Source organism: Ochotona curzoniae, unplaced genomic scaffold (assembly GCF_017591425.1).
Source record: "Ochotona curzoniae isolate NIBS_2020 unplaced genomic scaffold, NIBS_Ocur_1.0 contig_1014, whole genome shotgun sequence".
NCBI lineage: Eukaryota > Metazoa > Chordata > Mammalia > Lagomorpha > Ochotonidae > Ochotona > Ochotona curzoniae.
This window is the reverse complement of record NW_024464920.1, coordinates 25,121,744-25,132,467: the sequence shown is the minus strand read 5'-3', so window position 1 is coordinate 25,132,467 and position 10,724 is coordinate 25,121,744. Positions and strand designations below refer to the sequence as shown.

Here is a 10,724-nt window from a genome sequence, read left to right as displayed (position 1 = left end):
ATAATCTATTAAAGATAATTCTCATGTGGTAATCCATTAAAAATAATTCTTGTTCTTTCTCATGGATTCCTTTCACCCCACCACAAAAGATATAAATGAGAGTCCAGCATTGTGATACAACAGGTTACACTAAAATTCCATATCAAGGGGCCCAGCGTGGTAGCCTAGTGGCTAAAGGCCTCACCTTGCACGTGCCAGGATCCCATATGGTTCATGTCCCGATTGCCCCGCTTCCCAACCAGCTGCTTGCTTGCAGCCTAGGAAAGCAGTGGAGGATGGCCCAAAGTCATGGGACTCAGAAGAAGATCCTGGCTCCTGGCTCTGGATCAGCTCAGCTTCAGCTGTTGCGGCCTCTTGGATAGTGAACCAGCAGATGGAAGATCTTTTTCTCTCTCTTTCTCTTCTCTGTATATCTGACTTTACGGTAAAACTAAATAAATCTTAAAGAATTTCCATATCAGTATCAGGATGTCAGTTAGAGTTTTGGCTGCTCCACTTCTGATCCAACCCTCCCCCATTCCCCCCAACCCCCCACCCCCGCAACACTCTTGTCATCTGCATGGGAGACAAGGACAGAATTCCAGCTTTCTGGCTTTATCCTGGGCCAACCCAGGCCATTGTGGTCACAAACAAAGTCAAACAACGGCAGATAATCTTTCTCTGTCTCTCTGCCCCTGCCATCCCCACCTCAACACTCTGCTCAGCAATGCTTTTAAAAACTGAGATAATAACTATTTTCTTAATTTAAAGAGGTTTAAGAATAAAGTGTAACTGGAACTCATCAAGCAGCACATGATAACTTCTATGTGAAAATCTTAGCCACGGTCTAAGTCACCCTGATTTTGAAATCTTAAGTTTGTGCTGAGACTTTTAACCAGTTCATACATACATTATTACTATATTCAGATTGAATCAATGAGCTACTCAAAATGAGACTGGAGAAGAGTGTACGCTTGCAAATGAGTGTAATCTTGATCCATAAAGGTTAGCCTTGATGTGGCAATTCTAGGCTGCATCGTATTGATTTTAAGGAGTCGGAATATTCCTTGCTCATTTTCAGATCACAATCTTAATAGCTTGAGGAGAAAGATTTGAGACGTTGATAAAACGAAATATGCGTCCTGTGCCATTTTTTGGTTTCAAATCTGTTTTTTTTGTTTTGCCTAACATGTATCTGCCACACCTAATTTTCTTCTTTGATCTCTCAAGCTACTTAAAAATAATATTTATAAAGACAAATCTAGTTAACATGGGTGAAAATATTTAAATTAACCCATCAAATGTGCCACATTTCTGTAATGAAGAATCCCATTTAATTCCTTATTGATACGTTTAAACTCATTTTTTTACTGCTGATTTATGTAGTTAGCGGCAATCAAACAGCATCGCTATGTTTAAGCCATCTTGCATTGCCGATCGTCAGCTTCAGAGAGCTCGCAGAGCTGTCAATCACACTGGATCCCATGACTGTTAAAAAAATAAATAAATAAATAAAAATGAGCCTCGGAGCAGTTTCAACCTCCCAAACGCACCTTTCTCTCAAAGAGTGCTTATTCTAGCAAAAGAACATGAAACACAGACCTAAAAGTATAACGTCCTGCCATGTCTGGGACATGAAAGCCTTCAAAAGGAACATTTGTTTCCAAACTTCCTTTTCCTGGAATTTTACTACTCATAAAGAATGCTCTAGTTTAAGAACTAGAGGCTTATTGATTTAGGAAATCAATCCTAAGACCTTCGACCCTGAATTATTACCAGGGACAACACACAAAGTAGAGTTCCACATGTTAGCATGAATTTTAAGCATCTGTTGAATGACCAGCTGCACAGGTAAGAAGAGAAAATAATTTATGTGGGAGTTTGTTGAAACCTGTTCTGGTTCTGCTTTGACCTTGCCAATAACTGACTGAGCGACAGAATACGCCCAAAACATGAACAGATTTAGCCAAGATAGTTTATTAGCATAACCCAATTTGTAATAGTAAAAAATCCCAGTTTACAAGATTTAGAAGATATGAGGTTTGTTGTACTCTGCAAGTCAGACCGCACAGGCTATAGGGGATTAACATATTTCAAGAATGATGTATGTACAGATGAGTTGTCAGAAGTGTGCCTGGACACTTGGACAACTAATGGACAAACAAATGCAGTTCTGGTATGATTTAAACTGGAAAGGAATTCACAAAACGAGTTACCTTTTCCTTTTTTTTTAAACAAATGCGTTATCCTATGAAAGTGAGAAAAGTCACATTGAAATCAAATCTGTAGTACAAAGGAGATTAGCATTATCATGAGAATCGGGAGATGGAAGTTCTTGTTTTCCAATTCAAAGAAGAATTAAAAGATGCAGCTTATTTTGCTAACATGCTTTAAAGAGTGCTTAGGTAAGATAAGTTAGTTCTGATTCACCATGAATGTCCCTTCACAGGAGACACTCATTTCATTCCTACTTGAATAGGAAGAAAGATTCTCCAGATTACCACTTCAGCCACTTACACACATTAGCAAGAACTTGCATAGTGTTGCTTTGGCTTGATAGAAATTGGACTCAAAAGTGTCCCTTATAAAAGTAAGGTTGTTGTAAGTAGGGACACATTAGCTGTTACTGTGCTACGTTTGGAAATACTAAGGGAACAGTATTTGGCTTAGGGAATAAGGTGCCTGTCAAGGCAGCTGGATTCCATGTCGGAGTATTGCTTTGATTCCTGGTTCTGTTCCTGACTAACACAGTTCCTGGGAGGCAGCAGTGATGGCACAAGCGATGCTCCCATGTGGGAGATCCAGAGGTAGCTCCCAGTTGCAAGCATGCTTCTTTTCCAGTCCTGGTCTTGCCCAGTGTCTGGGGAATTAGCTGATTGAATCAGCAGATGGAAGGTCTCTTTCTTTCTCATTGTGTGTAAAACAAAACAAAGCATAACAACAAAATAAACTGTGCACTAATTACTAATAAAAAGTTCCCTTTTGTACTTAAAAGAAATGCAGAGCTACATGTTGCAACGAATTCTTTTGTAATATCAGCATTTGTTTTTGTGGCTTACTCAATATTTAAATAAAAATCAAGAAAGCTTGACTTTTAGATTCTCTTCCAATTGAAGTTGAAAATAAAATGAGAGACCTCAGTATCTCCTATGAAGATGCATGTGTGGTGAGTCAAATCTAAAAGACTAAAAATAATTTCCTTTGGGATATTATTGTGAAGGGGATGGTGAAGATAATCTACAGCAATAGGAAACACAGAGTCAGTGAACAAATTTTGACCTGGTTTTGTGAACAAAATTTCACTGGATCCTGGTTTACTCGCTGTCTCTAGCTTCCTTTCTGACGTAATAGGAAAGTTTATAGCATGTGACAGAAGCTGTATAGCAAGCAAAATTCTAAAACATCCACCATCTAACCCTTGAAGGAGAAGTTTCACTGACTCCTGTTATAAAGAATCATTGTATATCCTTTTGTTTTTTTAAAGATTTATTTTTATTATTTTTTTTATTGGAAAGGCGGATATACAGAGAGGAGAGACAGAGAGGAAGATCTTCCATCTGATGATTCACTCCCCAAGTGAGCGCAACGGGCCAATACTATGCCGATCCGAAGCCAGGAGCCTCTTCCGGGTCTCCCACGCGGGTGCAGGGTCCCAAGGCTTTGGGCTGTCCTCGACTGCTTTCCCAGGCCACAGGCAGGGAGCTGGATGGGAAGCGGGGCTGCCGGGATTAGAACCAGCCCCCATATGGGATCCTGGACGTGCAAGGCGAGGACCTTTAACCACTTGCGCCACTGCGCCGGGCCCATCATTGTATATCCTTAAAAAGGAAAAATGTTAATGCCTTGTCTGTGAGAATTCCCCCAAAGATTCTTCCCTGCAGTGGTGATTCTTTGTTCTTTAGTATTTTGGAGACGTCTTATATGATAGTCCTTTCCATATAAAAGACCGTAATCGTTCAGTGGAAAGGACCACGCTCTTAGTAGTTCACAGCACATAAATTTCTGCTTCAGGTACCAGAAGAAGGCTAATTTACAATTTATTTAAATGACAATAAATATGATACCCCCAATATATGACATTTTGTGTAACTTCCAGTATTATTTCATCTTTAGTATTAAATAATAAATCTGGACATAGCTTTAAGGTTTAGGAGAATAGTTAACTGCATACATACTTATGCTGTAGCTGGGAGAGAGAAGATATATTAGAAAATATTCATTCTTCTCCAGTAACTCATTTTTCCTTTATTCAGCTACTCATTTACCTCATCTGGGCCTAAGAGGAAATTCACTTCAAAATGTTATAATGCTGAATGGTATGGTGGAAAGCATAACTCACCAAAATTAGACAATTCAAAGATAAGGCTGTTTCTAAGTCATCCTCAATTTTCCTTTGATTTCCTTTTTCAACAGCTGACATCTGGATGAGATTTTCCATAAGTCAGGTTAACTGAACACCTGATGCTACTGGTGCAAAATCTATTCATAAAACATGCCCTATCAGCTTGTGAATATAATTATTCCATTACTGTATCAATGTGATTCTAAAATTGCTTTCTAGTTCTTTGGATATTTAGTGCTAAGATAAAATTTTTTGAACCAGTTGGACTGTCTTGGGAATTGGGAATAAATCTTTCCTTGAAAAACATTAGTTTTATTGCATGTTGATGTGAAGAGAACCTTTGCTTTCTCTTTTTTTTTTTCCATCTCTCCCCATTGTTTAGTTGAAAGGCTTTAAATTTTGCCCATATCCTTGGGTTGGAGCAAAAGTAAACCAGAAAAGAGCTTAGTTTCCTGATTTGTTGACAGTCAATGATTTTGCTCCATCTCTCAACCTCATTTTTCACATCTGTGAAATGAAACAATCAATATATCTAAAACAATTCCTAAGACTTGTAAGCTTAAGAAAATACATAGGAGCTGGCATTGTGTAACATTAGTTAAGCCACTGCCTGTAACACTGGCATCCTCTCTGTGTGCCAGTACAGGTTCTGGCTGCTCTACTTTTGATCTAACTCTCTGATAATGCACTGGGAAAGCCCACGATGTATTTGGGCACCTGGGAAAGCAGTTGAAGATGGTCCAAATGCTTGTCATCCATGAGAAAACCACATGGAGTTCCAGGCTTCTGGATTTTCACCCTGGCTCAGAAGCCATTGCAGCAACGTAGGCACTGAATCAGTGGACGGAAGAATCTCCCTCTTTCTCTCTCTTGCTTTCCTTCTCTGAAATTCTACCATTCAAATAAATAAGTAAACCAATTATTTTACTACATGTAGAAATTCTCATAAACATATCTTCTAACGTTCAAGATATTGAATCTCATTGCTTCTTACTGCACAAGAATCTAAATTCTTATAAAAATTTTGAATAAAACTATTTTGCAAATTATTTTCTATAACCAAGTGTGTCTGTGGTACTGTTTACTTTCTATAATCTCACCTACATACCACTCTCTTAGAATAAATTGCACAAATTAGTAGTTATTGCTATATCTTTCTCTGATAATTTTGAAGCATACAAAATAAAAACTTTAATAAACTTTAGCAAAATTCTTTGATTTAAACATAGTCCTTGATTTCTGAGAAAACGAAACATCTCAATAAGTTATCTAGTATCACATAATCCAGGAGTTATGGGAATTATAGCAGATGTCACTGCTGGAATGGTGACCTTAAACAAAGAGTTGTGTTAATCCCAGACAGTATTTACCAGAATAAAGGAAAAACAAAATGGTATCTGAAACTAGGTGGGCAGCTTTCTCATCTTGTACTTTTTTCTACCTTTTAAAATACATAAAAATAAAATATCTATAAAATTATTCCTGCAAATTCACAACTCTTTTATCTAAGGATGAAATTATCATCTGCTATTAGAGTAAAAGTCTCCTTTCTGAAGCCAAACGACATAGGTTGTACAACGGGGGGAAGAGTCTCAAAGAATCAAAAAGGGAGGAAAAAGAAAGAACAGAGGGCACAGAAAGGAAGGGGAGGAGTAGAGGTGGGAATGGAGGAGAGGGAAGGGAAGAGAAGGAGAGGGGAACGGAGGGGAGGGAAGGTAGGATAGAAAAGTGTATAATTGAAAACAAGGGCTCTAGGGTAAATCCCAGTGAGGTCTTGAGAGTCAACTAGCTGCTCAATTATTGGCTGTAACCATCCTCCATGCTAATGCTTCCTAGGACGACTGAGAGCAGTTTAGTGTAAAGAAATCTAAAGGACAATGCCATACCATGCTTGTTTCCTCAGTATCCACCCAGTTCTTGATTCTGTCATGGGGCAGTAGAACTCATCCTATAAACACATCAAGTACAAATGGCTCGCTTGTTTGTGTTGAAATAGTTTCCTATCTCCCTGCCCAAACGTATCTTACAATTATAGTAAAGAGAATGTAAGCATTCAATAGATGCTTGTCAGTTATCAAGGCTTATGGAATTTATCATGTTTTGTTGTCCGACTTAAGTCACCTCAACTAGTTTAACTCTTCTTGACATGTCCAAAATGTCTTTCACAGGCTTAAATGTACTATGATCTGTGTAATCATCATTCATATTGCAGCTATATAGCACCAACATTATAAACAAGTTAACAAAACCTTAAATATTACAAGAAACTCAGTCAAAATAAATTCACTTTAACTGGCAAAAATCAACAAAATACTTAATTTTGAGAAATGAGTTGATACTTGCTAACTTATTGGCAATCCAGTATTAATAAAAGTCAATAACAAATACTATTCTATAGATTATAAAAGTATCAACCAGATTCATTCACCTATTGGAAAGATATATATCTAAGATGTTACAATATTTCAAGATTTTGTGTTTCAGTTGTCACAAAATTTTGTTGTTCAATGCATTACTTTTTAAGAAAAATGAGTTTAAAAAGTAATGGATTTTAGAACTTAGATTGCAACTTTTCTACCGGAAATTGAGTCACATGGAAAGCATGTGTTGTCACTGTATAAGAAAAAGAAAAGAATATCCCTTTCTGAACAGATATTTCAAGTCAAGATTCTAATCATATAATGACAACTATTGCAAATGTGGATATTTGTGAATTAATCAGTGTAAAGCAGGCAAGGTTTTTAATGATACGTAGATATTTCCAGCATTCTCCACCATTTGTTCGGTGTGTCTCTACCTTTTACAACTGCCAACCTTTATTGAGGGACGGGTAGGTAGCACCAATCGTGTGTTCCTAGGCCTTCTACAGAATAAGGGCATTATTTTTCATAATTTTGGCAACTTTTAATTGTAGCACTTGCTGATAAGTCTTATGTCTCTTATTTTTTGTTGTTTAAATTATATCAAAGTGACAAAATATTCATCTAGAAAGAATTTATTAATGAGTACTTATGGAAACAAAGCACATACTGAGTAGTGTTTCGTACTTTGGAATGTTAATTGGAACTTCCTAATCAATTCACTTGGGCTTTTCCGTTTATTATCCTTGTTGAGATTTCACAAAAAAGAGATGGTTCTCACAGGCTGAATTTGCAGTGCTTCTGCTTAGAAGATATAGCTGATACTGGCAACATATCTGACAGGTCCTTTGGTATATAAATCATCTGATGTCATTCTGGATGAAAATGTTTTCATTTTTGCTTGTATACATTGGTTAAATAGCTATAAAAATGGTTTATCATGCTAAACATAAAATATTTAAAAATAAAAACTTTCAAATTGAATAGCATGAATTGTAGTTTTTAGTAAATGAAAATGATATAAACTTGTAGCTATTGGGTTAAATGTAAGCAGCAATATTGAAAACTCATGCAATGTATGAAAATGTAAGTAGCATGATTAGTGACAAGTAATGACAATATAAATGCTCTCTCTTCTCTGTGAAGTGGAACTGAAATACTGCTTCCTGTAAGATTTCATCTGTCATTAACTTGAAAATAAAGACAATTTTAGTGGTTGCAAACTGTCAGAAGACATAGCTATGTATCTTTTGCATACATTTCAGAAAATTCAGTTAATCATTTTTAAGAAAGTGTTTAGTAGTCATGCTGAAAGAAAAGTTACTAGTTAAGTTAGGGTATTAGTGCACTAGTTTGTTCTAGGTACAACTGAAGCCTAAAGTAAGATATATGTCCACTCATCGGGTTGAATTTCTTTCACACATTTTCCTGTTCTCTCTTTTGAAATGTATCTGCATAATTGCAATTTAAAATTAAAACTAGTGCTCACTTTGGCAGCATGTATACTAAAATTGGAACGATACAGAGAAGATTAGCATGGCCCCTGCGCAAGGATGACACACAAATTCATGAAGCATTCCATATTTTTTAATAAAAAACTTAAAACTAAATAAAATATATGACAAATCCAGTTTTTGGCACCTAAATGTGTTAATGGAGGACTAAACACATTAATGAAACATCAAACAGTGCATCAGTTACATTTTTTTTTGCTTTTGTTGTTTTGTGTTATACAAAGCAATTCTTCATTTTTCTTTTAAACATTTGCCTTTGTTACTAAGCTTTGTTTTTAACTACACTTATAATCAATTTAGCTTACATAAGCAGGATATAGAGCAGTTACCAATTTCTATTCATATTTTAAAACGACAATATCATAAAAAAAATTAAAGCTAGGCAGTTTGGTAAGCCTTCATCTGGACAGAGGATTCCATGAGGAAAACACTTGTTATCCCAGGATATTGGATATGTACTAATTAAACAGCCTACTTCCTTTATGGAATGCACAGGGTTCTGTGCAAATTGGTGTTTTACTTAAGATAGTTGCACACCAGGTTCACCTGCAAGTGCTACTATCATGTTGTATTATGGGATAGCCTCATTAGCCATGTTTCATTTTCAATAGGTTTTAGTCTCCATGTGTATTCACATCCCATTGGGTAATATGATATATTTCTATAAATCTACTCCTGTTTAAACAACGTATGAATTAGTTGAATGTTGAGTTAGGGAAGAGAAACTACGCATTCATTACTCAACCTCTTTCTCCCTTGTTTCAGGTTTTGTGAATTCCTGGCTGTGAAATGTATAGCCTTTTATAATTTAATAGTGATGGTCAGCTTCTGGTTTTGATGCGTCTGTCAATTTTCAAGATGCAGAAAAAAAAATATATTTTTCTTAAAAAAAATGCTTTCTCTACTAGGAAGTAGCAAAGCTGAACTACTAACTGTAACTGTCTCTAAAGTCAACCCTCTTTCCACCATTCTGCGATTGAATGGCCTATGTCTTCACGCCACTTGATGTTAGGCTCTCATCAGCTTTGGCTTTAGTCTCTCAAATTTAAAGAATGAGTCTTATAGAAATCCTGAGTTTAAATCTGTCTTAAACTTACATCTTACTTGCATTTTCTCTCTTGCCCCATAAATGCAGTCACAATTTAAATGCTTTCACAATTGTTGATTACTATACTTAAAATAATGCCAGATGTTATTTAAATTGTGCCCACACACTGCAGGTGCAAAATGGTGGTTGCAATTGAGCAAATTTGGACTTAAGTGTCTCTGTGTTTACATTTATTCTATATGCTTAGTTCAATGTAAATCATTTTCTTTTTTTTTTTTTACTTTCATTTGCCTAGAGTTTTTGAAATATAATTTTAACAGTTCTGAAAAGAAAAGATGGTATATTTTTCTCTTTTAAAAAATCTTTGCTTTTAAGTGGACTTTGAATTTTCCAAGGATACACAATAAATAAAAATGGTGCATATATTTATTTGAAAAAATATATAATGTGGTTAACCAAGCATGTTTTCTGCAAAAAAAGGATGCTTTCGGTCATATGACCACAAAATCTAAACTTAAAGTAAGTAAACAAATATTATAAACTTATTAAATAATTCATTAAAGTGTATATTATGACAAATCTGTGTGTGGCTATTAAATAATTTTTAGACCAGAAAACAACTTGATTTCTGTTTTATTTATTTTTATAAATTTGAAAAGGAAAAGAGAGAGAGAGATCCTATCTGCTGGCTTATTCCCCCAATACCATAACAGCTAAAACTGTTATACTGAATTAGGTCAAAACTGGAGGCTGGAATCTCAACTGAGTTTCTCAAGTGGTGGCAGGGATTCAACTACTGAAGTAATTCATTGCTACCTACCCCAAGAGTGCATGAACTGGAGTTTGGAATCCAATTCAGGCATTCTGTCATGGGATGTGAGTGTCTCACCTGGTGTGTGAATGCTGCATCAAACTCTGGCTTCAGCTTTCTTTCTCTCTCTCCTTAAACTTTGTTCACAAAGAGTTAAATCCAGAGAGATCACCCACCCACTGGCTCCTAACAGCCAGCACTAGATCAGGCTGAAACAGGGAACCAGGAGCTTCCTTCGGGTTTCCAGGGTGACAGCAGCCCAAATACCTGGGCTATCATCACTGCTTTTCCAAGCAATTCGCAGGTATCTGGATCAGAAGTAGAGAAGCCAAAACAGGATCCCAGATAGGATGGTTGCTTCACAGTTGGCACAACTTTACTTTTTTATTCCATTTTTGTGAATATTTTTACAGCTTCACAAGCCCAAAATTTCTCATTATTATTTTAAAAACTAAACTGTTATATTTCTCTCAAGTTTTCTTAAATTTATTCTCTGTTCACTTTTCTATTCTGACATGTCCAAAAATGTTAAAATTGTACTTTGTGTAGCATCTACATGTTGTTTTTATTAGCCACTGTGTATAGAGAAAAAACAAACTCCAAAATGTCTACAATATTCTATTTTAAAATATAATTAAGACTCTAATTCACAACATCTGGGTAACTAATA

The 10,724-nt window shown here is 36.0% G+C and overlaps 1 non-coding gene across 1 annotated transcript; it reads left to right on the top strand.

Annotated features, from left to right (window-relative positions):
* Positions 1-8,162: 8,162 nt before the first annotated feature.
* Positions 8,163-8,269, top strand: LOC121164213. Its single transcript, XR_005885049.1, has one exon. It is a non-coding gene; the product is annotated as a U6 spliceosomal RNA (small nuclear RNA).
* Positions 8,270-10,724: the final 2,455 nt, after the last annotated feature.